This window comes from Canis lupus, chromosome 34, assembly GCF_048164855.1.
Source record: "Canis lupus baileyi chromosome 34, mCanLup2.hap1, whole genome shotgun sequence".
Classification (NCBI taxonomy): domain Eukaryota; kingdom Metazoa; phylum Chordata; class Mammalia; order Carnivora; family Canidae; genus Canis; species Canis lupus.
In genome coordinates this window covers 20,987,334-21,013,072 of record NC_132871.1, presented here as the reverse complement: position 1 = coordinate 21,013,072, position 25,739 = coordinate 20,987,334, and the positions used below count along the sequence as shown (strand labels likewise).

The window sequence follows — 25,739 nt, the reverse complement described above, 5'->3', positions numbered from 1 at the left end:
CCACCTTCAGCCCAGGGCCTGATCCTAGAGACCTGGGATAGAGTTCCGCATCGGGCTCCCTGCATGGAGCCTCTCCCTCTGCCTGTGTCTCTGCCTCTGTGTGTGTGTGTGTGTGTGTGTGTGTGTGTGTGTGTGTGTGTCTCATGAATAAATAAATAAAATCTTTTAAAAAATGGATCTTCAGAGGCGTTTCCATTGTTATGTGATTTTGCTGCATTTTAATAGCAGATACAAATATGTCTTCTATACTCATAATAGCTTCTTAATTTTAAAAAATAACATTTTATAATCTGTTTAAAAATATTCTATACAATGATTTCACTGAATCTTGAACACATTGCTATAAGTATAACAGTGCAACAACTTCTGATCAGGTTTCAAAAACAAATGATTGGTCCCCAAGAAGCTACTCCCTTGTGTCATTTATCAAGTTGCTGAATTTCAACAAGATGTCTACGTATTTGGTAGATGAGACTGAAAAACAAGTATCAGAGTTTCCTAAGTGCTTTCCTTGATGTACTCATTCCATTGAAATATATAAATTTTTTGTGAAGTATCTTTTCATCTATGTCAGTCCTTAAAACCAGGTTTAAAAGGCTGAAATTGATTCTCAGATCACTAAATGTAAGAAGAAGGCTTTTATAGAAGTTAAGCATATTCACTTACATTGTTTTCACTAAAAACAATTATCAGTATTTTATTAAGAGTAACATTTTAGAGGTACTGAGTGGCTCAGTCAGTTAAGCGTCCGATTCTTGATTTTGGCTCAGGTCATGATCTTGGGGTTGTGGGATCAAGCCCCACATCAGGTTCTGTGCTCAGTGCAGAGCTGGCTTGAGATTCTCTCTCTCTCCCTCTGCCCCTTCCTCCACTCTCTCTCTAAAATAAATAAATATTTTTTAAAAGAAATAAACATTTTATAGGGGCGCCTGGGGCACTCAATCAGTTAAGCATCCAACTCTTGGTTTTGGCTCAGGTCATGACCTCAAAGTCATAAGATTGAGCCCCACATCAACTCTGCACTCAGTGCAGAGTCCACTTGGGATTCTTTCCTCTCCCTCCCCCTCTGTTCTTACCCCTGTGCTCTCTCTCTAAACTAACTCAATAAATAAAATCTTAAAAAATTAAACATTTATATATCATTAATAACTTTAAAAATTATCTAAACATTATTTCATCTTTAATCTCGCTTTATATTTTATTTCTATAACTGTGTTTTATTTCATACAACATGGTAATACATTAGTAGATATATATTTTTATAAGTTAATATGCATCTTTGAGATACATTAAATTTTTTCACTATTAAGGGTTTACTCTTGGGGTGCCTGGGTGGCTTAGTCAGTTAAGCATCTGCCTTTAGCTCAGGTCATGATCTCAGGGTCCTGGGATTGAGCCCCATGTCTGGCTCTCTGCTCAGCTGAGAATCTGCTTCTCCCTCTCCCTCTCAAATAAATAAATTAAAGCTTTTATAAAAAAAAAAAAGGGTTTACTATTCAAATAGTTTAAGTTCACTAAATCAATAAACTAGAATGAACAAAATAAAATGTTTTTCTAAGAGAATAATAATTATATTTAAGAGTAAAGAGTACTTTGATATCTATTACTATATAGGAACCAATGGAACTGTATTATCACTTTCATGGGCCCTATGCACTCTGCCTTTATGGGTTTCTTCCATCAAAAATATTTAACATTTTAAAACTGCATTGGTATAAAAATGAATATAATAGAACATATTAATATTACTCATTTTCTCTAACCTAAAAGTTCATTTGCTTCTTTCAATTTTAAGATAAGTTGAAACATTTTTATGATCCCCTTAAAGTATTGAGGGCCCTAGATCTTGTGCCACATTGATAAGTTGTCCCTGGCACCAACACCATAAGAGAGGAAATAAAGCTTCTCATATTTAGATTTTTGTTTCTGAACTGGTACACTATTAGTTGCAAAATAGACACATAAGGAACAGTTATACTTTTTAAGGAAGGGTTATTACAGAGGGTGTATATTTTCTCCAAATAATCCCTCAAAGGCATTAAATCTTCCTGTTTGAAAGATGGTGGATTCTTCAGAACAGCAGTTAGGACAAGTGAAAGGAGGGAATATGGACCTAAAGCTACACCCTAAGAACAGGTGCACAATGAAAGCAGATTATATACATTACAACCAGAATTGATAAAGCCAAAAGTGAGGGGTCCAATCTTCAGTCAGATTAAACCCTGAACTCCATCCCATGGCCTACAGGTCTGACCCTTCCCATCCTTTGCTGTTTCATCTTAGCCACATGGCTTCTTTGCCATACTTCCATCATACTGGCCTTTCTACTGTCCTCAAACAAGCATACTAGCTCACTCCAGCCTAAAGGTCTTTGCTGGCACATTCTTTCCCTACATTACAGTAAAGCTAGTCCCTTGTGTCATTTAGGCCTCTGCTTCGTGTCACCCCCACCCCCCGGGTCTTTTTTTAGCCACCCTTTTCCTTACGACACTGTTATATCATCCTGTTGTGTTTTTTCGTTGTACGTATCACTGTCTGAATCTACTCTGATCATTCATTTGTTCATTATCTACCACCCCAAATGGAATATAAGCTCTGTGGTTGCAGAGAACAAGTCTGTCTTGATCACTTGTAGCCCAGCAGTGCCTAGAACAATGCCTAGCATTCAAAAAATACTTAACAAATTAATCAGTTGAGCTCAATTTCACGGCTACCTCAAGCCCTCCCTCTTCTACTTCCATTCAAGCAGCTCAGTTCATGGCACTGTCTACGATGTGACCTTTCCTTTTTAGGAATGTCATCTTTTTAGAAATTCAACACCTAGTTTAACATTCCGTATCTGAAAACAACAATCATAACAGATACAGGATAGCCTAGTATACAACTTGGCAACTGAGGAAAACTTCCCCAAATATCTTAAATGCTCATATTTACTGGTGCTAAGAAACTTCACTTCACATGAGTATGTATCACACGATTATTAGCTAACTGAAACTCCCCGTTGTTTCATAAAACGTCTTGTGCTATAACTTAGGTGACAATTTTGATGAAATGACATCATGCATACAGTGATCATCTATCTGTTTCTCATAGTGGAGGCAACAGCAGAGAATGCAAGGCCTCATGTTTAAATGTGACCTAGCATCATATTTAGGCCCTCTTTCTCCAGCCATCGAGAGCTATTCCCAAACAGAGAGTTTTTCACTTTTGATAGGCTTACTGTCAAATGGTCACTAATTGGTACTACTCAGCTCTAAAATTAAACTATGGAAGATGATTTTGGAGTTCCCCAAACACCAATGTTGACTTCAGTCATGAATCCTTCTGGATTCTCTTCAATTTCGGTCCTTCCTGGTCAGACTTCGTTATCCATCCATCCCCACATACACTCACAAACCAATCAACCAGGAAGTGTTTATTTACTGCTGATGGTGTGCTCAGTACTGTGTTAAAGCTTTGTGGATATGGAGGTGAAGTGAAAAAAAAAAAAATCATTGCTGTTCTTAGAGAACTTAGAGTCCAGATAAGAGACAAAATTACTAGGCATTAAAAAGCATCGATGGTTGTTAACTGGATTTGTTGGGGTGATCATGTCACAGTATATACATATATTAGATTGTTATCTAGTACACCTGAAACTAATATAATGTCATATGTAAATTATGTCTCTTTCTTCCTCTCTCTCCTCTCTCTCTATATATATTTGTATATAATATTATGTATATTGCTTTTATGTATTATTTATATATTTGTGTATATAAAATGGTAAAATAAAAGCAACAACACCAGCAACAAAAAGCACTGAATCTTAGAGGACAAAATACAACTATAAGTGGACCTAGAGCTCATTCTCCAAGTAAGAGAGAAGGGCATTTCAGGCAAATGGATAAAAGGCATAAAGAAAGGATGAATATGGCTTGTTTGTGGATTTTGAGGAGACTGATTAAAATGGACTCTATGTTAGGGGAAAATAGTGGGAAATGCGGTTAGTTAGCAAATGAGAACGTATCATCAAGACGTTGAATGCTAGACAGAAGCATTTAGATTTGTTTGAGCAGAAAACTTGGAATTATATTTACTCTCATCTTTCTCCTGATGTCCCAAATTTGTAGAGAAAATAAAAGACTTCTTTTTGTTGAATAATTCCTTCCTGGAAGTCTTCTATTTGTAGTAATGACAGTCAAAACCCTCTGAAGGTATGTTAAGAATAGTGGTTGAAACCTCAAGCTGGGATTTTTAGCATTTATATGTTTTTTTCATAAGGTCCTTTTGCTATTTTTAAGCTTAAATAATTTGGTTTGGAGGAATGAGAGAAATGATCTTTAATGAGAGGTGACTTTTTTCTGACAGCAAATGGTTTTTTCAATTTCAGCTAGTCTTAGGACACATTTAACTATCATAAGCGGTTTTTGGTTTGTCTCAGGATCTGGAATAAGAATATATTAAATTCAGCTAGGTAATACATGCCTAAATATTAATATTTTTAAAAATATAAGTCATTTCTATCACCCTGTGAACTAAATTATTGTTAAAAGAAAGAAGAAAATTTGTGGAGCAGGTATTATGAACTACGGCATTGGTCAGGATAGACTAAGATAAATTACTGTAAAAAATTTACGTTCAAGTCCCAGTAGTGTAACAAAGCAAAGATTTATTTCCATCATGGGTTGGCAGGGGTCCTGTTCTGATAATTGCTCAGAGACCCAGGCTGACAGAAACGTCATCATTTGCAGTTCCACCATCTGGAACACATGGTCTCCGGGCTCCCAGCCTCAGAGGAAGAGAGCATGGAAAATGGCACACTGGCTCTTCCGTGCTGTGACCCATTGGTCAGAACTAGTCACGTGGCTGTGGCCAAGTGTGCAGAATCTGGGAAATATAGTCCTCCACGTATCCAGGACAGGTGGGAACCAGAATCTGGTGGGCACTAGTAAGTTCTGCCAAGACACAGAGTCAGTGTGTTCCAGAGGTCTAATGTATTCTTCAAGAAAGCTGAAAGGAATATTATCCCCATTTCTGCAGATGAAGAAAACCAAAGTAGTGTGATGAGGTAAAAAGGAATTTGGGTCAGAGGTCCTGGGTTGGAACCTCAGCTCTGTTATATGTATACTGAGATATAAGACAGATCTGCTTACATCTCACTCCTGAGGCACACACACTTAAATTGTGCACATCACCACTGGATGGTTTCCCTGACCTGTAGCTGTCTTCCTGTAGCATTCTGAGATGCTCTCTCATCACTGTTCTATATGGCAACAACTGTGATAGTGGTCAATTTCTTCAAGGAAACGGCTGTTCTTACTCACAGTTTTACTTCTTGAGCCGTGCCCAGTAGCTGGCACCTGGTACTACTTAATATTTATTGAGGGAATAAATTTAAATACTTAACTCCTGGTCATCTGTTGTGCTAATAGCAATGTCAATGAAAATGACAATATTGATGACGACACAAATCAGCTTGCCATATTCTAGCCAAGTATAGCCAAAAAAAAAAGTTTGTTTTGTTTTGTTTTGTTTTTTGCAAATTCCAGGGTTTTTAAAATCTGTAACAAAATTACCTAATATTACACGGTAGTAGACTGTATATAAAACTCACAGGCATGTTTATTTACTATTTTATTAATTTCCTAGGGCTTCTGTAACAAAGTGCCACAAACTGTGTGGCTTGAAACAACAGAAATATACTGTCTAGGGTTCTGGAGTCTAAAAGTTAACAAGACTGAGGGAGAATCTGAGGGCTGGGAGGGAGAATCTGTTCCATGCTCTCTTCTTGGCTTCTGGCGATGGTTGGCAGTCCTTGCCGTTTTTTGGTTTTTAGAGGCACCATTACAGTCTCTGCCTCCTTCACATGACCTTTGCCCTGTGTGCTTCTCTCCTGTCTTCTTGCAAGGATACCAGTCATACCATGTTAGGGCCCACCCTGATGATGCATCTTAACTTGATTACATCTGCAAAGACCCTATTTTGAAATCAGGTCATGTCCAAGATATTGGGATTAGGACTCAAAATATCTTTTTATGGGATGCAGTTCAACCCATAACTATGAATGGTATTTTTTAAATATTTGAGCCAACATTGATAAGATCAGTAGACGTCAATTAAAAATCTAGATTTCTACTTCTCTTGAAAAATCAGAAAATCTTGAAAGAGATCATCTGCCTTCCTCCATGGATCAATCCCCTGTCACTAACATACCTTTCCCTTCATATCTTTCCCTTCATCTGGGGCCTGTGCTCTCCAGCTTTCCACACTCCCCACTGATCATTAATGCCTCCCTGGCCAAGTTTCATCTTTAGTACTGAACACGAATTATGACAGCATCAAAATGCCAGAATTCCTATATTCAGCCCCCTTTTATCTACTACATTACCTACATGGCCCTGATGATTTACAATTTTGGAACTCCTGTTATGAAAAAATTTCAGTTCTACTAGTAGAGACAAAATTTTGCTAAATTCATTTTATTGTACAGTTTTTCTTTAAGATTCAATATCATTTACTACCAAAAATAATTTATTCATGACAAATTGTTTCAGAATGACTTATTTAAGGAGTCTGGAACATAATCAGATAGAGCCCACGAGAAATGGAAAGAGAGTGTCAAAGGAGAAAATAAGGTCAATAATCACTTTTCAACAAAAGCAGCTGAAATTATGCTGGCAATAATTAAAAGGAAGAGACATAGAAAATGAATTGTATTATATGACCTATCCACGGGCAAGATAAAAAGATGCTGTGTTCAGAAAAAAAAGATTTTAATACGATTAAAAGTCATAACAGTCAACTTTTAAGAAATACACAAAAAGAATTTATAAGTGAACAGAGAAAAATCTCTGAGGGGACTCATGAAATGAGGGTAAATGTTAATTCTTTCTTAAAATTGTTGTTTTATTTATTACTAAATAGAAAGTGCTAACTCTATGCAGTATTCAAGGACAATGGACTTAACAAAAGGGAGCAACAGTAATCCTCAGACCTACTGGACTGGACGTGAATCTCTCCCTCAGTCGTTACATTTTATATGCTTAAGACTCATTTCATTTTTTTGAAGATTTTATTTATTTATTCACAAGAAACAGAGAAAGAAGCAGAGATGTAAGCAGAGGGAGAAGCAGGCTCTCTGCGGGGAGACTGAAGTGGGACTCAATCCCAGGACTCCGGGATCACGACCTGAGCCAAAGGCAGATGCTCAACCACTGAGTGGCCCAAGACTCATTTCATTTTTATTTTTCACTTCCTCCACTGAATCCAAACCTGCTTCTTCTTTTGGATTCTCCAAGTTAAAAAACAACCCTGTTTTCTGGTCACCTGAGCCATAGACATCCCTGCATGCCTCATCCTTGACCCTCCACCACATTCAGTCAGGGATCTGGTCCTGTCATTTTTTACCCCATAAATATTTTGGAAGAAATCTTTCCTTTTTTCTGTCCTCACAGTCCCCACCTTCATGAGGCCCTCTCTACCACATACCTTTTTCAAAATGGGCCTATGAATAATCAGATGAATACATTAAAGTGATATAGGTCCTCATCATCGTCCATGTGGACTATTCCACTTCCTGGAAATTGGTCTCCTTACCACATGCCACCCCCCCCCCAACCACATTGCTATCTTTTTTCCACACCCACACTGTAGCTATTCACACTTCTATGTCCTATATAAAAATTGCCCCTACTCACATGCATTTAATACCTTCTCTTTCACCTTCTGTTACTCATCCCTCAAGTCCATTTCACTTGCTCTGTGGAGTATTCCTGGTTGAGTTAGCTTCCTTCTATACTGTTCTAGTGTCTCTCTGTGCATATCTCAATGTACTTGCTCCTCAAAGCAGGGCCCCGGGGTCAGTAGTCTCCACTGCCTGGGAGCTTCTAAGAAGTACAGAACCTTGGGTTCCCCCCCAGACCTACTGAGTCACAATGCACATTTTGAGATGATCTCCAGGGATCCCTGGGTGGCGCAGCGGTTTGGCGCCTGCCTTTGGCCTAGGGCGCAATCCTGGAGACCCGGGATCGAATCCCACATCAGGCTCCCGGTGCATGGAGCCTGTTTCTCCCTCTGCCTGTGTCTCTGCCCCTCTCTCTCTCTCTCTGTGACTATCATAAATAAATAAAAATTAAAAAAAAATAAGATGATCTCCAGCTGATTCTAATGCACAGAGAAGTTTGAGCTATGTGACTAGCGATATCATTAGAGGTTTGGAGTTCTGTCTTTTATACTGAATTCTTAGCTCTACTAGATGAGAACCACACATTCATTTTTGTATCATCTAACAAAGTGTATGCTGAGCACTTACAATATATAGAGGAGGGAAAGAGAAAATGCGAACAGACAGTTTAGTGATCACCCAAGTAATAGTGGCAAAGCCAGGACTCCCCAGCACTTACATATCAGATCCTTTCTCCTACCCATGCTGTGCCTCTTAAGACATCTTTCTTCTCTATTCTAAAATCAAGAGATGTTGGAAGACACCCTTGCAATCACAAGGCTATTGTAAGTGGCAAAGAGGACTCCAGGACACAAGTTTTTCTCTTGACACTTAGTTGAGGATCTTTACATGGTGTCATTTGGCCTCTGTCACAAGAACAAATGTGAAACACATTCATTGAACTTCTGTTCTCACAATTCAAGTTTCAAAGAGCATCTGCCATAATGAATAAAAATATATTTGTATTTCTCCAGGGTGCTTCGATTCAGTGGGTCCTGGGTTACTGTCCAATAAGTCAAGCTCAGTGAACATCATGTTTATCTCAAAGTTAAAACAGGAGCCCTAACTAAGGAACAAAAAAGGTAAGAATTAATTATAAATGTAAATATAACTAGTCAATTGACAATTTGATTTTTTTTTTCCTATCTGGTGCAATAATTTGTAGCTTATAACATTAAGCATATTTTTACAGTACATTTTAAAAATGCATATAATGGCTTCAAGCTTCCGTTTTGAATGAGACATATTTATACTCCAAACACCACATTTACTTATGTATTTCCAGTGTGTCTGAATATTTTGGGAAGGAAACAAATAGGATGATTGTGTAATTGCCATCAATATGTTTTGCTTTGCTTTGTTTCACTTTTAAAATAACAGCCGTATTATGCCATAAGTGGCCTATTCAGTAACGAAGGCAACAAATTATTTGTTGCCTGTGCTGTATGTGCCAGGCACCATCACAGGCTCTGCCCTCAGAATTCCGCCTCCCCGAATTTTGTGGACTACAGAGGGGAGATAGCCAAAGCAGCAAGCAGTTACAATGAGTTCATGAAGGCAGGTAAACACAGTTAACTGCAGGGCATCTAGGCAAAACAAAAACAAACAAACAAAAAAAACAAAACAAAAAAACACCTGGTCTAGGCTTCAGAGACCTAGAAAAGCCTTTGCAACGAAGATGAAGCTCAGTCCCAAAGAAGAATGGAATTTAATCAGGCAAAGTATGTGGGACTTTCCAGACAGAAGTATAGCTGCGTGTGCAAAGGCCCTGACCTAAGAGAAAGAATGGAAGATTGAAAATAATTGTAAGTAGTTCAGCGTGGCTAGAGCAGTGTTATTGGTGCAAGGTAAGGAGTAGTTTGTGGTGTGATGAGGGTTGATGTCAGATAGGAAAACAAGGGCAAGATCATGAGGGGTGCTGAATACTATACAAAAGAATTTGGATGCCATTCTAAACAAGAGTAATATGTAATGCTTTTTTAGTGCTTATATGAGTGGGGCACATTGCTCTAAATGTATCTCATTTAGTCTTCACATCTGGTGTATGTTCTAGATACTGTTATTACTCCCGATTTTATAGGAAATGAAACTGAGGCACAGACACTGAAAGTACTTTACCAAAGTTGCACAGTTGGGCAGTAATGGAGCTGGGCTCCTAAAGGTAATGAGAGGGGACATGATGTAATTTTTGTTTTGTAAAGACCATTCTGGCTCAAGTGTGAAGATAGGATTTGAGAAGATATTTCAGCAATCCAAGTCAGATAAGCTGAAGACTTGAGCTAAGTTGAACCAATGGGGGAAGGAAAGAAATAGATAAGTAGAGGGATGCTTAGGGGCATAGTAAGACTCGGTGATGGGTCAGTAAGATGTAAGACCAAGAATGTGACCAAATGGGCTTCTCCAAATAGAGCATGAGTACCAGATTTTAGGACATATACAATCAAATATGCATTTCCTATGACCATATTTGTAATTAAAATGACTAAAATAAATATCAACTAATGTCCAGCTGATGACACAGAATTTAAATTGAATAGTGGCATAATTTAAATGAAGAAAGTGAAAGACCTAGGTTTCGCTTTATTAAAAAATACTATGTCATCTAACCAGGGTGTTATTTCATTCTTTGGTTACTTATAGTACAGCTCTCTCCCTTTCTGTCTTTTGTTTTCCTGCCAATTCTAATCACCTAGCAGGAGAACCTCATCTATGTGTTCTCTCAATGTTGACAGGAACTCAGAATTCAGGGAATTTCACTGCATCTTTTAGACCCTTCTTGATAACTCGGATTCCAGGTTATGAGTATCTTCTTTGATCCATTTCTCTGATTATCCTGCTTTGTATACCAATATCTGCACTTGGGTCTTGCTCCCTGTAATTACCTGCCATTCACAAATCTTTAAACCCTGGCCTCTCCAGCTCAGGATCCCTATTACTAGATGCCAACCTATCTATTAGTTCACTAACTTGTTCATATTTAATGGTCTCTTCTCTTCTGCAAGGTTTTTGGGTAATATTGGTAATTTTATGATACAACTAACATCTTTCAAATACTGTTGCTTACGACTCTTACCCATAATCTGTATTAAAATGTCAACCAATTAGGATTATTCAGCTGTGTACAATGGTCTAGTTCACCTTTGAAAAGACATTTTTGAACTTTTTAAACTTTCGTCACTTATTTTCATGATGCGCCTTTCCTTTTTCCTTGGCTGTAGAGCCAAACTTTGAACTCTCTTTCAATCTTATATCCCCATTTCCTTCTCTTTAAAACAACTATCCTGTGTGTTCATGTTTCAGGTCTTCACCCAATTTATAGTCCTGCCTGCACTTTTGGTTCCAATCATCCAAATTCTGTTCATTTCCACTAGGGCCAGTGTTCAGGGCCAATGTAATTAAGAGCCATTAATCCCCATTTTATATTAAATTATTATTAGAACAGCCAAAAACATGAGAGTACATAGTCATGTTTTAAAGATAATCTATAAGGCAGCCCCGGTTGCCCAGCAGTTTAGCGCCATCTTCAGCCCCGGGTGTGATCCTGGAGACCCAGGATCGAGTCCAATGTCGGGCTCCCCGCAGGGAGCCTGTTTCTCCCTCTGCCTGTGTCTCTGCCTCTCTCTCTCTCTCTCTCTCTCTGTGTCTGTCATGAATAAATACATTAAAAATCTTTTTTAAAAAAATAAAGATAATCTGTAAGTTAAGGGAAAGGTGAGGGAAGCTTTTGTGCTATAATGGCAGAGCCGAGTAGTTGCCACAGAGACCATATGGCCAGGAAAGACTGAAGTATTTACTATCTGGCCATGAACAGATGAAGTCTGCCAATCCCTGATTTCATTACTCAAATTTAAGTCTCCTCTCATTTGATAAAGACCTTTTAACCAACATATTTTGTAAGTATTCATTCCCAAACCAATGGATGCCTATATAATGACATAATTTGGAAGTGAACAAAACAAGCCATTTCCTATACAGATTATCATGTTACTTAATTACCAGTTGTACAAAAACAGTTATTTTTATGGCATATGTAACAGCTAAGCAATCTAAAAAAGTTATCTAAGATATTTTATTGCTGTTTTTGACTCCTATGTACTTCTCTGGAAAATTCTTTTTAAAGAAAATGAGGTTGATTTGGACATACAATGAGAAATAAAAATCCTTAGAAATCCTAAAAGGAACAGAGAATAGTGACAAATGAATAAAGGGAAGTAAAAAATGTCATTTTTATAGCACATAAGCATATCCCTTCAGCAATTAATAGGACCCCTAAAAATGACATGTGTTTTTAGAGCAAGTTTACCATACTAGATTGAACTTGACCCCCTATATGTAAAGGCCACTAAAACAATTCCCTCAGAAAAATCTGTTGTATTTTCCTACGTCATCAGTGTACTCAATAACTTCATTTAAAAAAATAGGAGTTTTTAAAATAAATAAATAATAAACAAATAAATAAATAAAACAAGAGCTTTAGTTTTTGTTAACATATTCATAAATTTGGGAATTAAGACAACTACACAGTATATATAGCACAAGTAAACACATATATAAACAATTATCACAAAGCAGGTCATGTCTATATCAACCAACAGATTTTATTAAAGTGTAGGAAGAATGAACTTATATACTGATTCAGTTTGATAAACTGAATTTTAGACACTAATATAATAGATTAATAAAATTATATAGGAATGAAGGAGAATTTATAAACTAGTATTCCAAGAAGAAGATATTCTATCCTTTATGGGTTTAATATATTTATTTTGTAAAGAATATATACTTATTCAGCCTGCATCCATCCCAGCCAGTACTGTGGTTAAGCACACAGGCTGTGATCTATAAAGACTTGAGTTTAAACCTCAACCTCATCTTTAACCAGCCAGACCAGATGTTCTGAGACAATGTAACTCCCTTGGTTTCTGTCTCTCAGTTTCTCTCCCTAGAAAGTAGCAATAATATGCGCATTTCATAAAGTTAACTAATATAAACCTTAGTTCATTTGGGCTTTATATGCCGGGCTCTATGTGAAGAATTTTTACATAATAGGAGTATGAATATTTACTATCTTCTTGATTTTTCCTTCCATCAGTTTATTAAGTAGATCATTATTCCTGGTCTCTTCAGCTATGATTTTTTTCTATTAATCTTAGTGCATTATGAGAAAATGAAAATGTTTCCAACAACTCTATGTTGTTTTTGAAATTTACCCATCATATGTCCATATTAAGTCTTCAACCAGTCCCACTAGGGCCAGTGTTCAGGGCCAATGTAATTAAGAGCCATTAATCCCCATTTTATATTAAATTATTATTAGAACAGCCAAAAACATGAGAGTACACAGCCATGTTTTAAAGATAATCTGTAAGTCTTAAGGGAAATGGGAGGGAAGAACTTTTCTATTGCTGAAAGGACAAAGGAACACAAACTGTATTTATAAAAACCTTAGAAACATAGAAAATGATCAGGGCAAGAATAAAGAAGCTAACCTATTCTTTGTTTTCATTTATTTCCCTGTATAAGTAGTATCTATTATCATTTATTTCTTGAGTATAAATAACAAAAATATAGCAAATCAAAGCAAGGTTTGAATAATACAGCATTGGGGCAAAATGGTAATCTTTAGTCATATCTATGTGATAAGTAATAAAATACAACCGTCATTGACTGCCATAATATGGGGTTTTAAGGTTGCTCATCAAAAAGCAACTTCTGAATGCAGATGCCTGCTCTGTGAACTACCCTGTAACCATGGAGGCAGTCCTAGTGTAAGCTTCACTGAATGAGGTCCTGTTTTGGTCTGGTGTTGGCTTGAGGAGATTGGAGCACACCCAGTTGGTCACATCCAGGACCTCATTGGGAATTTCCCTTTAACATGGGCATGACTCAGGTCTGGTAAATAAAACCAAACATTCCTAAGAATGAGAATTTTATGCTTCTGGATGAATAGCCATTTCTGAATGCCTATTCCAATTGTCTGATTTCTCTGTTATACCACTGCTTGGAAATTTGGATCCATCCTATAGTAAACTGCGTGGCAAATCATGCAGAGTTTTGGCAAATTATCTTTTTGTTCAAAAGGCATACATGTCTCTCTGAATTAATAAGACATTGGTCTAGTTGGAAAGTGTCATGCCATTCACGAATAGGAGGACTAGGGGAGCAAGTGAAATCTTTCCTGAAGATTTGGTCTTGGTTTGGTTTGATTTGGGCTGACAAAAGATGCATCTAGGGGGATTCCTTGTAGGTTTAAGAAACTCCTTAATAATAAATACACTGTGAAAGGGGAAGCCAGATAACTATGGAGCACCATCATCTTTTCTTCCAAAAATACTTGGGATCTTTCCCAAAGGGGAGAGAGTAGATTCTGTATTGTCCTAAAAAGGTTGGATCATTCTCAGAGGTGACATTGAGGCCACTGAAGGAATGACTCAGATGAGGTGAATTAAATGGAAAGTCCCCAAATTTCCTCATAGAGAACCTTGGAACCAAATCTTTCATGAAAAGATTTCTGTACCAAGAACCCACACTCTCTTGGGAAGGGTGTTTCCTGAGCTTGCCATTCTCCAGGCTATAGGCTATCTCCAGACAATCAAGCTGTGTTGGAGTTCAGAAAATAAAATGAGACTATGAAAACTCCCCACATTTCTGCATGCAAAATGGAAAATTTGATGGGTAATCATTCAATTTAACCAACTTCAGTCAATAATCTTTCATACACAACATAAAAATAATCCATTGTAATTTCAAAAGTTAGCTAGTTTGGTTCACTAAGAGTTTCTTTAATGTTATAAAACTAGGGCAATAGGTACTGCCAAGTCCTAGGCATATGGCTCCACCATGTGGATGAGCCTCTGCAAATAACACTCACAATTTTTAAAAAGGAGAAGTTAGTTATAATGAAAATTGGAGATCATAGGTCAAACCCTCACTTTATGTAAGAGAGAGACCTAGAGAAGTCAAATTATTTACCCAGTTATGCGCCACTACCAAAACTAGAATTTGGCGGCTCTGTTTATTAAAGTAGTTGCTTGAACTAATTAAACTTTACTGTTAATGCACTCATTCATTTTAATTATTAAATAATCAGATGATCATGTTCAATGGGTATTTGCTTTATTTCTGTCTGCCCATAATCCAAGCTCATTTCTTATTGGGCAGGGACTCTGTTGTGTAAATGTGGTGAGGCGAAGCCCCACTTCCCTCAAAGGAACTGGAAGAGCTTTCATCCCCTCTTATCCCCACCACTAAGTAAGATACCAGCTTGTCACTTAGGTGTGCCAGCAGGAAGGTCTGTGCAGGAATATTGGCTATGGAGGAAGTAACCGAATCAATGTAGTTGGGACTTGTTCTGGAGGCAACAGAGCAGTTAAGTCAAGTCTCAGTGGTAGTGGCTGTTCATGTCAGCAGCAACAGCACAGGCCAATGGCAGCACTGCTGGAGGCAATGTCGCTTCCAGGCTGATCATGAGATATAAGCTTAGCTACATTCTGTACTTCCTAGTGCCTAATTCGGACCCACTTTCTGAGCTTGGTTCTTCAGCCCTCCTGTGGACTACCTAACCTGTTCCATCTGCTTCCACCAGAGCCCTTTTCTGCTTAGTAAAACCAGAGCCAGTTTTTATTATGAAACCAAGACCCCAATTTTAAAAAAGTTGTTACCAGTAGGGCATTGCAGCACAGAACCTCAGTGAAACTGGCAAAACCCAGCACTTTCATCTGGCCTGGTTGAGGAATTTAAAATCCTAGTCATTTTAGGAATGGAATTTTGATCTGTCTGATCCTAACATGCAAAAGTGAAATATCTAATTAAATTATTTTCTGTGATCACCAGGGAACAAATCCTACTACCCTGTGGCATCATGCTGTTTATTTGCCATGAGAGTCCACATGTAAGTGCTCCAGTCACCAGTCCCGGTCCCTGAATTAGCCTAGTCTAGCTCATAGCCATTGAGTCATCCCCAGGCTTTAAGACTTCTCTCCAAGGCCGCAGACATCACGAGTAGGGAAAAGCCATCTCCTTGGCTCTCCTGAGCCCCTTATCTGCAGAATTCATGATCATAATAAAATAATTATCCTAAGCTACTAAGTTGGGTTAATTTTTTTTTATGCAGCGAAGATAACCAGAACAGGAACCTACACCAATTCAATGACTAACGGACTAGTTGGATGGTGAGGAGATTGGAAAAGCAGGACTGGAGGGTTGTGCGGGAGTTTGGAGAAAGGTTATGTTGAATGGATATGACCTCTGAGAATGAGCTGTGAGTGTATTTCTCAGGAAGCTGATGTCCCCCACGAGGCCTCTAGTATGGGTAAGATGACCCACTTAGTAGATATAGGTCAGCCTCCCTTCTCATCAAGGCCAGTGGATTTACAAACCAGGTGTCCATTGTGGAGGGAATGAAGATTATCTATGGCAATGGCCATCTGGCTACAGCTTTGATGACTGCTCTGTTCTCTGTTATTGGTAACTGATCATGAACTCTTGAAAAGCATGATACCTAGTGGAACCAAAGGACTATTTGGTGTTAGTTTGTCTGTGTGGGATACTATCCTATTATCTTTGAGGCAATGCAGAATGGGGAACAGTTTTTCCTTGTTGCAGTATATTATTTAGTTTGGTTCATTTTGCTGTCCCTGGTCATTTTTCTTTGTCATTACATGATCCATAGATTAATTGGTTGCCTTATACAAGGCCATGATATCCCAAGCAAAATTTCTTCAGTTTAAAGGAGCTAATTTTGGGATCCCTGGGTGGCGCAGCGGTTTGGCGCCTGCCTTTGGCCCAGGGCGCGATCCTGGAGACCCGGGATCGAATCCCACATCAGGCTCCCGGTGCATGGAGCCTGCTTCTCCCTCTGCCTGTGTCTCTCTGCCTCTCTCTCTCTCTGTGACTATCATGAATAAATAAATAAAATCTTTAAAAAAAAAAATAAATAAAGGAGCTAATTTTTAAAAGATGCAAGGCAAAAGGCTAATGTTCAAGGAATTCATTGGTATTATTACATGCTCCATTACTCAGAAGAAATGAATCCTTGCAGATTCAGATGTACATTATCCAAGAGTCAACACCTCACGAGTCTGATGTGCTGTTCTACAGGGTGTGGTTTATGTTCTGCACAAATGACCATCACATGGAGTTCTTTTTCCCATTGGCCAGAATATATAAGTCTGGGATTCTGGGGTTCAAAATTGTGATGGAGGCTCTTAGGATTATATTTACTGATTCTTTTGCCAATTGTTTGCTTTCTATCCTTTTGATTTGGGATTCTAATAGCACCATGAGTATAGGAGTTCCACTGAATTGGAAGCTAGGTCTGAACCTACTTAATTTGGTTCTTCATGCCCTATGTAAGCAAGCAAAAACAAAAATCAAAAGAGAAAAGATGGTTAGTGTTGTCACTGTATTACTGTGTTTGTTCCCCTTGAGGGAAAGTAGAGCTACTGCTGCTCTTGTGGGTAGGAAGGAAATGTCAGTGTACAGCCTTATTTGAGCAAAGCCACCAGGGGCTTGTATCCTCACCATACTGGGTCAAGAATCGTGACCCACTAAGTTTCAAGCTGAAGGCAAAGGAAAGTGTAGTGGAGGAGGAGAGTCATAAAATTCAGTTAATCTCTCAGCTGCAATACAGAGCAACCCCACTTAGTCCTCATACTCCCTTTTTGCTGAATCATGTTGCTTTGTTTTTGCTCCTGCAAATAAATTTGCTACCAAGAATTCTGGACATGCTCTCCTAATTTGTCATGAACTCATTTTCTGGAAAATGATAGAAAGGGCCATGGATGGTTATGAGTTTATAACTATTGGAATAAGATAAATTTGTAACTTTTTAAATTAAATTATATTACTTAAAGGAATTATCGCTGTAAGAAGAAATATTTCAAGTAAATAGACATAAAAATTTCAAAATAGAGTTTATGACTTAAATGTTTCATCAGGTGGTTATTTAAGGCCAGAGAGTTTCTCATTTCTGGATTTTATAGTTGTGGAGATGGTACCTAGGAAGTTATTGGTTTTTACATGATTTTTTAATCATAAAAATATTTATTTCTCAACTTCACATAAAATTTTTCCTGTGCTAATCATAAGGGTGATATTTCAACTAGTCTCTACCATGAAATTGAACTGCTTTCCTAACCTATTCTTGATAATATAGTAATCGAGTCTAGAAACAGAGCCTTACTGCTTTAGTATATTGAATTAAGTAGCTTATTATTGGGAAGAAGAATGTCAAATTTTAACTCTAAGCATTTTTCATATTGGAAGACTACAGTTCATGATGATATTTAATATATTAAAATATCAAAAATATTTGGGGTTTTAAAAAGTGATTGCCAACTATGGGATGGAAGTAAGCATTTTATAAATGTTTGAATTATTTGCTACCAGATAGTAAAATAAATTCCGGAAGGATGCAAGTTTTTGCATCATACAAAGGGAATAATGTAATGATTTGACGGTGTTAGAACCTTTCAGAATAAATTGGTAGTTATGTCAGAATATTATTTCAGTATTAAGAGTATTTTATCACAGAAAAATACTCAATTAAGATCCCAAAATGATTTGCCATAGACATTTTAAGCATATCCAAACATTTCCACATAAATTAAACATGATGTAATTGAGTGTTACATTAAGCAATACACCACTGTTGATTCATGTGGAAATCACAGAAGTTTCACTGATTATTATCCTTTCAGTGTGTACTAATGGAGATGACATAGGTATTTTCATGAGAATCATGCTGTAAATCAACTCTGATACACCATTTGTAAAGATTGAGGTAGAGTTGTCAAAATGTCATAGTCTATTCATGCAGATTCATATGTTGTTTAGAACTTAATTTATAAATAAGCACTGTTAGGGTTACTTTAAATAAAACCATATATTTAACTAGCTCTTTGTGTTTACCAACACAAGTTACTGTCTATTAAAAAGTGACTTTTTATGGTTTATTTTCTGTTTTAGCATAAAGAAAATAAAGGCAATAGGCTGTTTCGTCATTCTGGTCTTTTGCATTTCCCAATGATCACAAAAATGATTTGATCCCTATTTACTTACATCCACATGCACCAAAAACAATTTAGGGCAGATTACTGAGATTTGTTTTTCATATAGAAAGATTTAAAGAAAAATTAAAAATAAATAAATAGACTTGGCTGAAAAAAATATTTTGAAATTTTAAAAATTAAGTGTTTTAAACATGGTAAAGAAAGTTAAGAAGGAAAAAGTTAAATGTACCAGGAGTGAGGTTAATATCTAAAAAACATACACTTGCTACTAAAGAGCCGCAAATTTGGCTCCAAGCTCTCCAGCAGCCAGATATTCCTTAAATAGCTTGGGGCTGTCTTCCTACAAGAAGCCAACAACCAGTCTGAATGACCTTGAGGCTACTCAGCCTTGCTTAGTGTGGTATAAGAAGATTGCAAGTAGACTGTGCTTTACACAATATATTTGTTACTGAGAAACTGCAGAAATGGAAACTTTGCACATGGATCATTTTATAAATGTACTAGTGAAAGGATTGTAAATAGTCCCTTTTAAAGAAAATCTACAAATGACTCCCTGTGTAACATGGTACCAATACACCTACTTCTCTTATGCACTTGGAATGTTCATGATTGATTTTCTGAAATCAATGTATAATATTCTGGGACCATTCTTTTATTTCAGTATCATGGTAGTAGAAATATTCAATAGATGCTCTGAATTTTCCAATGACTTTACCCTACTTGAGAAAACCTCTAATGTCTGCTTTGCTATATTGTGTTGTGTTAGTCATGTTTCATTGCCTTGCTCAAGTTTCTGAGGGCATAGAGCAGCCTCCACATTTAAATTTTTTTTTGTGCAATACACCAGTATTTGAAAATACAAATACACACATATATAGCTATATTCAGAGATACCCTAACAGTCCCCAGTTAGTATGTACCATGTTACTGTCTACCAAACTCTAAATATTGAACCAGGCATCACTTAAAATATATTTATCTTAAAAAAAAGTTTTGTTTGTGCTGAAATGTGTCTCCTGTGATTCTTGAAATAAAAACAACTAGATTTAGTAGATACTTTATATTTAAAAGGGACCTTATAGATGAGTTATGTTTCCCATTTTGCAGGTGAAGAGCACAGGATGCAGAGAAGGTAAGGTTTGCTTCCTGTTGTCACCCAGGGCCCTGCACTGAGCCTAACACATAGTAGGTTCTTAGTGAGTACTGTAAAATGAAGGCTGAGTGCTTATTATTCCATGATGGCACTGCACCAGCATTCATCTGTGATGGTTCATTAGGCCTCAGAAGTGCACTGACATGTCACCTATGAAAGCAGAGAAATCGCACTATGGTGTTATATTCCCATTTGAGAAGCATAACTTTCTGTACTAATACCTGGCATTTTCAAGTGCTGAAAGATCTAAGTCAAAAAATAGAGTCAAATTAGAGTCCTTGCCCAATTAAGTCATTAAGACTCATGACCAATAAAAAGCCCAATTTATACTTATATTTATTAAGTTGAAAAGTGCTTTAGGGCAATGATCCACTTGGAAAAAAATGTTTCAATGTGGATGACTCAGAAAATAAATCCGTAGCAACATAAAATGAGGGTATAATCACTGCAGACAGACTAAATCTGTAGAGTCTAGCTAGTTTACCTCAGCATGAATGAAAAATAGATATACTAATCAACTATACAACAAACTATATAACCTAAGTGACAGAAACTATTTTAATAATTAGTAAAAAATAAAAAAGAGCCGTTAATTTCCCTGCACAGCATCTATTTATACTGAATAAATGTAAAGAAATTGAAAGCAGTTCCTCTGTTTGCAACAGAGAATTGAAATAAAAGACAGGAATAATTGGATATTCTTAGTGACACAATGTCACTATCATTTAGTTCTTCTGAGAAATTATTTAACTAAATACAGTGCTATTTAAGACCTAAAGCTGTCCACTACCAACAGCTAGTCAGCCAGGGTGTCTTTTAAAAGAGACACAAAACAGGTTAAGAGTGAATAAAAGGGGCAGCCCGGGTGGCCCAGCGGTTTAGCACCGCCTTCAGCCCAGGGCGTGATCCTGGGGACCTGGAATCGAGTCCCACGTCAGGCTCCCTGCATGGAGCCTGCTTCTCCCTCTGCCTGTGTCTCTGCCTCTCTCTCTGTCTCTCATGAATAAATAAATAAAATCTTTTTTAAAAGAAGAGTGAATAAAAGAATATTGGAGAATCAATTATGCATACCAAATAGAAATTAAAGGCAAAATAGTCGTATCAAGATCGAAGGTAAAAAAAAGAAAATGAATAGGCACAAAAAAGGGAGATTTAAAGCCACATTGATGATTATGAGAAGCATTTTTTATTCTGCAAATCTCAAGCAACATTAAAGAAATTTAAGAAGAAAAACTTGCACAGTTCTTATTTCTATTTTCACTGCCTCCATTATTCAGTGCTACCTTCTTGTTTATTTACATTATACGATATAATCAAACTATACACATCACTTAGTGCTCTGCTTTTCTACTTTTTGTTTTTCTGTGTTATTATATAGTCCATGTTTATAATTATTTGAGGGAACAAGATATTCCATGGATGTTTACTTATCTGTTTGTCTATTGTTGAACAATCAGTTTGCTCCTTAGGTTTTATTTATAATTAACACTGCATTTGAAATCTCTCTACTTTTGTTTTTTTTTTTTTGTTTAATTATTGCCTTACGATAAATTCCCAGGAATAGGGGGAACTGCGCCAAATGGGATGAACATTTTACCGTACACTCCGTAAGTGTTGCCAAATTGTTTTTTAAAAGAAATATTCTAAAAAAAAAAAAAGAAATATTCTAAATTTTTTTTTAACTTTTTTTAATTTATTTATGATAGTCACAGAGAGAGAGAGAGAGAGGCAGAGACACAGGCAGAGGGAGAAGCAGGCTCCATGCACTGGGAGCCTGATGTGGGATTCGATCCCGGGTCTCCAGGATCACGCCCTGGGCCAAAGGCAGGCGCCAAACCGCTGCGCCACCCAGGGATCCCAAAAAAAGAAATATTCTAGTTTACACTTTCATCAGCAGTATCTGAATGTATCAATTTTACCCAAAAGTTGACAGCAGTTTTGCTTTATCATTTGACCATACATGTGCTTTGGGATGCTTTTTCTTTTCTTTCTTACCCCACTATCCCAAAGGGATGAGTAGATGAGCTTGGAGAGCACGGAATTTTTACTCAGGTTGGATAACCAAGGAACCTTGTTTTTATTCAGCAGCCATTGTTACATCTACTCAATAGAATACTATTCAGGAATAAATAAGGATAAACAGAAATGCTAATAGTGGCATAAAAAACACATTCTGGAATTCAATTCAGAGGATAAGGAAGACTTAAAAGGTTTGGCTTGTCCACTTATGTTTCCAAATCCACACCATCTGAGAGACAACTGTGTATACCCTTGTTTTATGCCAAAGACTTTCTTGCAACACAGTCTGTTTCCAAGGGTAATACAAATCTATTTTTCCAAGAACATTGCTTGCTGCCTAACCATTTCTAGCTACCTACAAAGTTCAGAAGAAATGGATCGAATGTGAGGTCCTGTAATTTTGTTGGACAGGCATAAAGGGCCAATTGGGAACGTTGCAAAATATGCTATCTAAAAGAATAGGGCATCTAATTTCTTTTCTTGGTATTTATCTCTCTCATCCTTTTCTAATTAATTGAAAATCATGTGCTTTTTAGAATGTTTGACTTAAACTGTAATATTTACAAAAATACCTGCTCGATATTAAACTCCTCTATATTTGTTTACAAGAATGGACTCTGGAACTAGATTGATTGCATTCAAATGCCAGCTTTGCCACTCAGCTGTGAGACTTTGCATGTTACTTAACCTGTCTGATTCATTTTGCCCACCTGTAAAATGGAAGTAGTAATAATAATAATGATAATACCACCTGTCTCATAGGACTGTTGTGAGGATTAAATGAACTGTGATTATCATCATGTCTGGAATCAGTAAAACATTCAATGAATTATCTGCTATGTTGATATGTGAAAAATCTGATTTTATGCACTGCACAGACTCCAAAAATCCACATTGCAGTAGCTTATTAGTGACCTTCATTTCTCCTCTCCTTGAATTGTCATTTTTCCATTTAATATATAATACATAACAAAAATCCTAATAACACTAGCTAACATAACTGAATGCTTACTATGTACCATACATGTTTCATACATATTATTATCTCACTATCATCAATTGTTCTTTGAAACTGATGTTGGTTTTCAGACGCAGTGACAAATGCTTAGAGAAACTAAAAAACTTCACTAAGTCCGACTAGTAAGTGGCAGAACTTGAACTTGAAAACACTCCTGCTCATCAGAATATGTGCAGAAAATGAGAGAAAATGTATCCAAATATTGCTAATGGTTTTCTCTGGATCATAAAATTAGAAGTGATGTTATAAAATGTCTCTATATTTATCTCTGTTTTATGTAATAAGAACATATTACTTTGATAATGTTATTTAAATCTCTTTCAAACTGTGTAGATATTAGCATTTCTACTTCAAAATGAATAATAGTTGCTTTATTGCTCACTCCTGTGAACTAAAAAGTAGTCTATCTTTGAATCAGTCTTTTTATCCTTTGGACAAAGCAGTTCTATTACAGCTTTCTAAAAATGAATATAGTGTTTTAGAATTTGAATTTCATCTGCTTGTTCTTAGCACAAATGTAACACACACAGATCCTTTAAAAATTCAAGTTAAAATCCAGCATTAGTCTTAACTTGGCATCATAAAGTTTCCTTGCTCTTACCCTTTATGTCTCTGAGGGAAATGCCCTCATGAGTTCACCTGGGGATCAGCAACTGAGAAGAAGGCCGAATGGAAGCAGAAACAGTCTAGTGACACTCAGAGGAGGCTGGTTTGTCCCTCTGTCACTTCTCAGAACTTATAAGGAATGGAGAAGAGGAAAGTAGGTAGTGTGTGACAGATCAGATCCATGGCCAACTAACATCTATTCTGGTGCCTACTAGATCCGAGATGCTTTTATCCCATTCTGTTTTCCAAGACCAGTGTGAAGTAAGTCTTCTAGTCCGACCTTACACGTCAGGATAAATACCATGCAGTTGATAAGTAGTAGAAAAGGGATTTGAAACCTGGTCTTAACCCTACTCTTTTCCTCTATATAATGCTGCCAAAACATTCATCATTCATAATGCCCAGAAGTTAAAAAAAAGGCAGTAATTTGTTATTTAGCATTATATGTAAAAAAGTATCCATAAATTGGAATACTGTAACAAAATGGAATTAGAGGGATCCCTGGGTGGCGCAGCGGTTTGGCGCCTGCCTTTGGCCCAGGGCGCGATCCTGGAGACCCGGGATCGAATCCCAGGTCAGGCTCCCGGTGCATGGAGCCTGCTTCTCCCTCGGCCTGTGTCTCTGCTTCTCTCTCTCTCTCTCTGTGAGACTATCATAAATAAATAAAAATTTAAAAAAAATGGAATTAGAAAAAGAAGTATGGGTATGTGTGCACATCAGCTCTGTAGCTCTGGACTTCCATTGCTTTTTTACAGAAGAACCTATTCTTTGATTACATGCTTCAGTTCAGGATAGTGTTTAGTAGATCTATAGTCCTCGCTATAAAGTACAAGGCAAATTTTCACTTATTGATTTGTAGTAAATAGATCCTACTTATAAAAACAAAGAGTTGGACCCATAATGCTACTGTAACTAGAACCACAATCCACAGACCTGCTAATTATTTTCTCCTCTGAGGTCTCTGGAAAGGTGATGATAACGAATCCTGTGACCCATCTCTAAGGCTTTCATCATCTTTGACGTTTCTGTCAATTTATTATTCTATACATCTGTCAACATGGAGATTAAACAGAGAAGAGTGTGGGCTTAGATTGTTTTCAGAACTTTATGAGGATAAGGACATTTAGACAATGGAATATGTTACTGAAGCACGTTAGGAAGATTTCTTTTTCTTTTCTTTTCTTTCTTTCTTTCTTTCTTTTTTTTTTTTTCCAAGAGTCAGCTGTCATTTGCCTGGAATGGTTCAGGACAGTTCTGCCTGGAGGCAGGACTATGGACTCATTAACCTCCTAGCCCTGCAACTCTGTCAATCTCAATTCTCTCCACGGTTTCAATCAGATACAGCTGCCTCCAGTTTCATTCTGGTTGGTTTCGTGTGACTGTGAGCTCTTGCAATTTTCTGTATTTCAGGGGAAAAAAAGCATCTTCAATATGTGTCTGTAGCTGTGCAAGAGGCGGTGTGTATGGTGTATCTTTCCTCACCGAAAGGCTCAGCATAAAATGTATTAATAGATGAGTGCACTGGTATATAGAAAAGCTCTATGTGCCAAATATAGACGATTCTTATTATTTCTCTTTGCATATAGATGAATACACAGCTGTGGTGCTCTCAGGAGGCCTAGGAGTCGACTTGGTCCAAAGGAATGACTGTGCTATTTTTGCTCTTTCCCTCACATTATTTCTCAAGGCTTAAGGGAATTTAAATGTGACTTACTTGGCAATGACAAGTCTCTGCCCCCTCGGTGCCTCCCGAATGAGATCATTTACACAAGTCACTTCACCATATCCCATTCTGTTTTTCATACAGAAACAATAGATAGAATCTAGATTTCAACAAAGGACAGGTTCTTCTCCTGTCTGCACCCCCCACCCCACCCCCGCAACGCCACTGCCCAAATGGCTACTTTAAATCATGTTACTATTAAATTCACAGCACTGGTTGAAAATTCATTAAAATATATGTTTTCTAGAAGAGACAAAGGGTCATTCCATAGAACCTTAGTATTTCTAATGGAGAAACTGGGACTCTGAGAAGTTAAGTGGCTTGGATAGGCTCTCCCAGTGAATTAGTGGCATTACGGAGATTGGGACCCAGCTCTCTGCTGTTCTGGCCCAGCACACAGACCTCACTGCCTTACTCAAGACCCTTTGCACTCCCGAACAAAACGGACTTTAGCAAAAGCAGTAAAATCTCTCCTGAAATGTTACTTCAATTTTATCATGAAG

At 37.2% G+C, this 25,739-nt stretch overlaps 1 protein-coding gene and 1 long non-coding RNA gene across 15 annotated transcripts in view; one reads left to right on the top strand and one right to left on the bottom strand.

The window, feature by feature from the left end:
- The window catches only part of LOC140624238 (uncharacterized), a 67,965-nt gene that overhangs the window by 20,406 nt on the left and 21,820 nt on the right, over positions 1-25,739 (top strand). For all 13 annotated transcript variants that reach the window (XR_012023734.1, XR_012023736.1, XR_012023740.1 and 10 more), the window contains 3 exons: positions 8,680-8,787; positions 19,825-19,849; positions 21,429-21,477. This is a non-coding gene — a long non-coding RNA (uncharacterized lncRNA). The remainder of the gene's footprint in view (positions 1-8,679; positions 8,788-19,824; positions 19,850-21,428; positions 21,478-25,739) is intronic.
- The window catches only part of GRB14 (growth factor receptor bound protein 14), a 164,099-nt gene that overhangs the window by 135,879 nt on the left and 2,481 nt on the right, over positions 1-25,739 (bottom strand). The window lies entirely within an intron of this gene.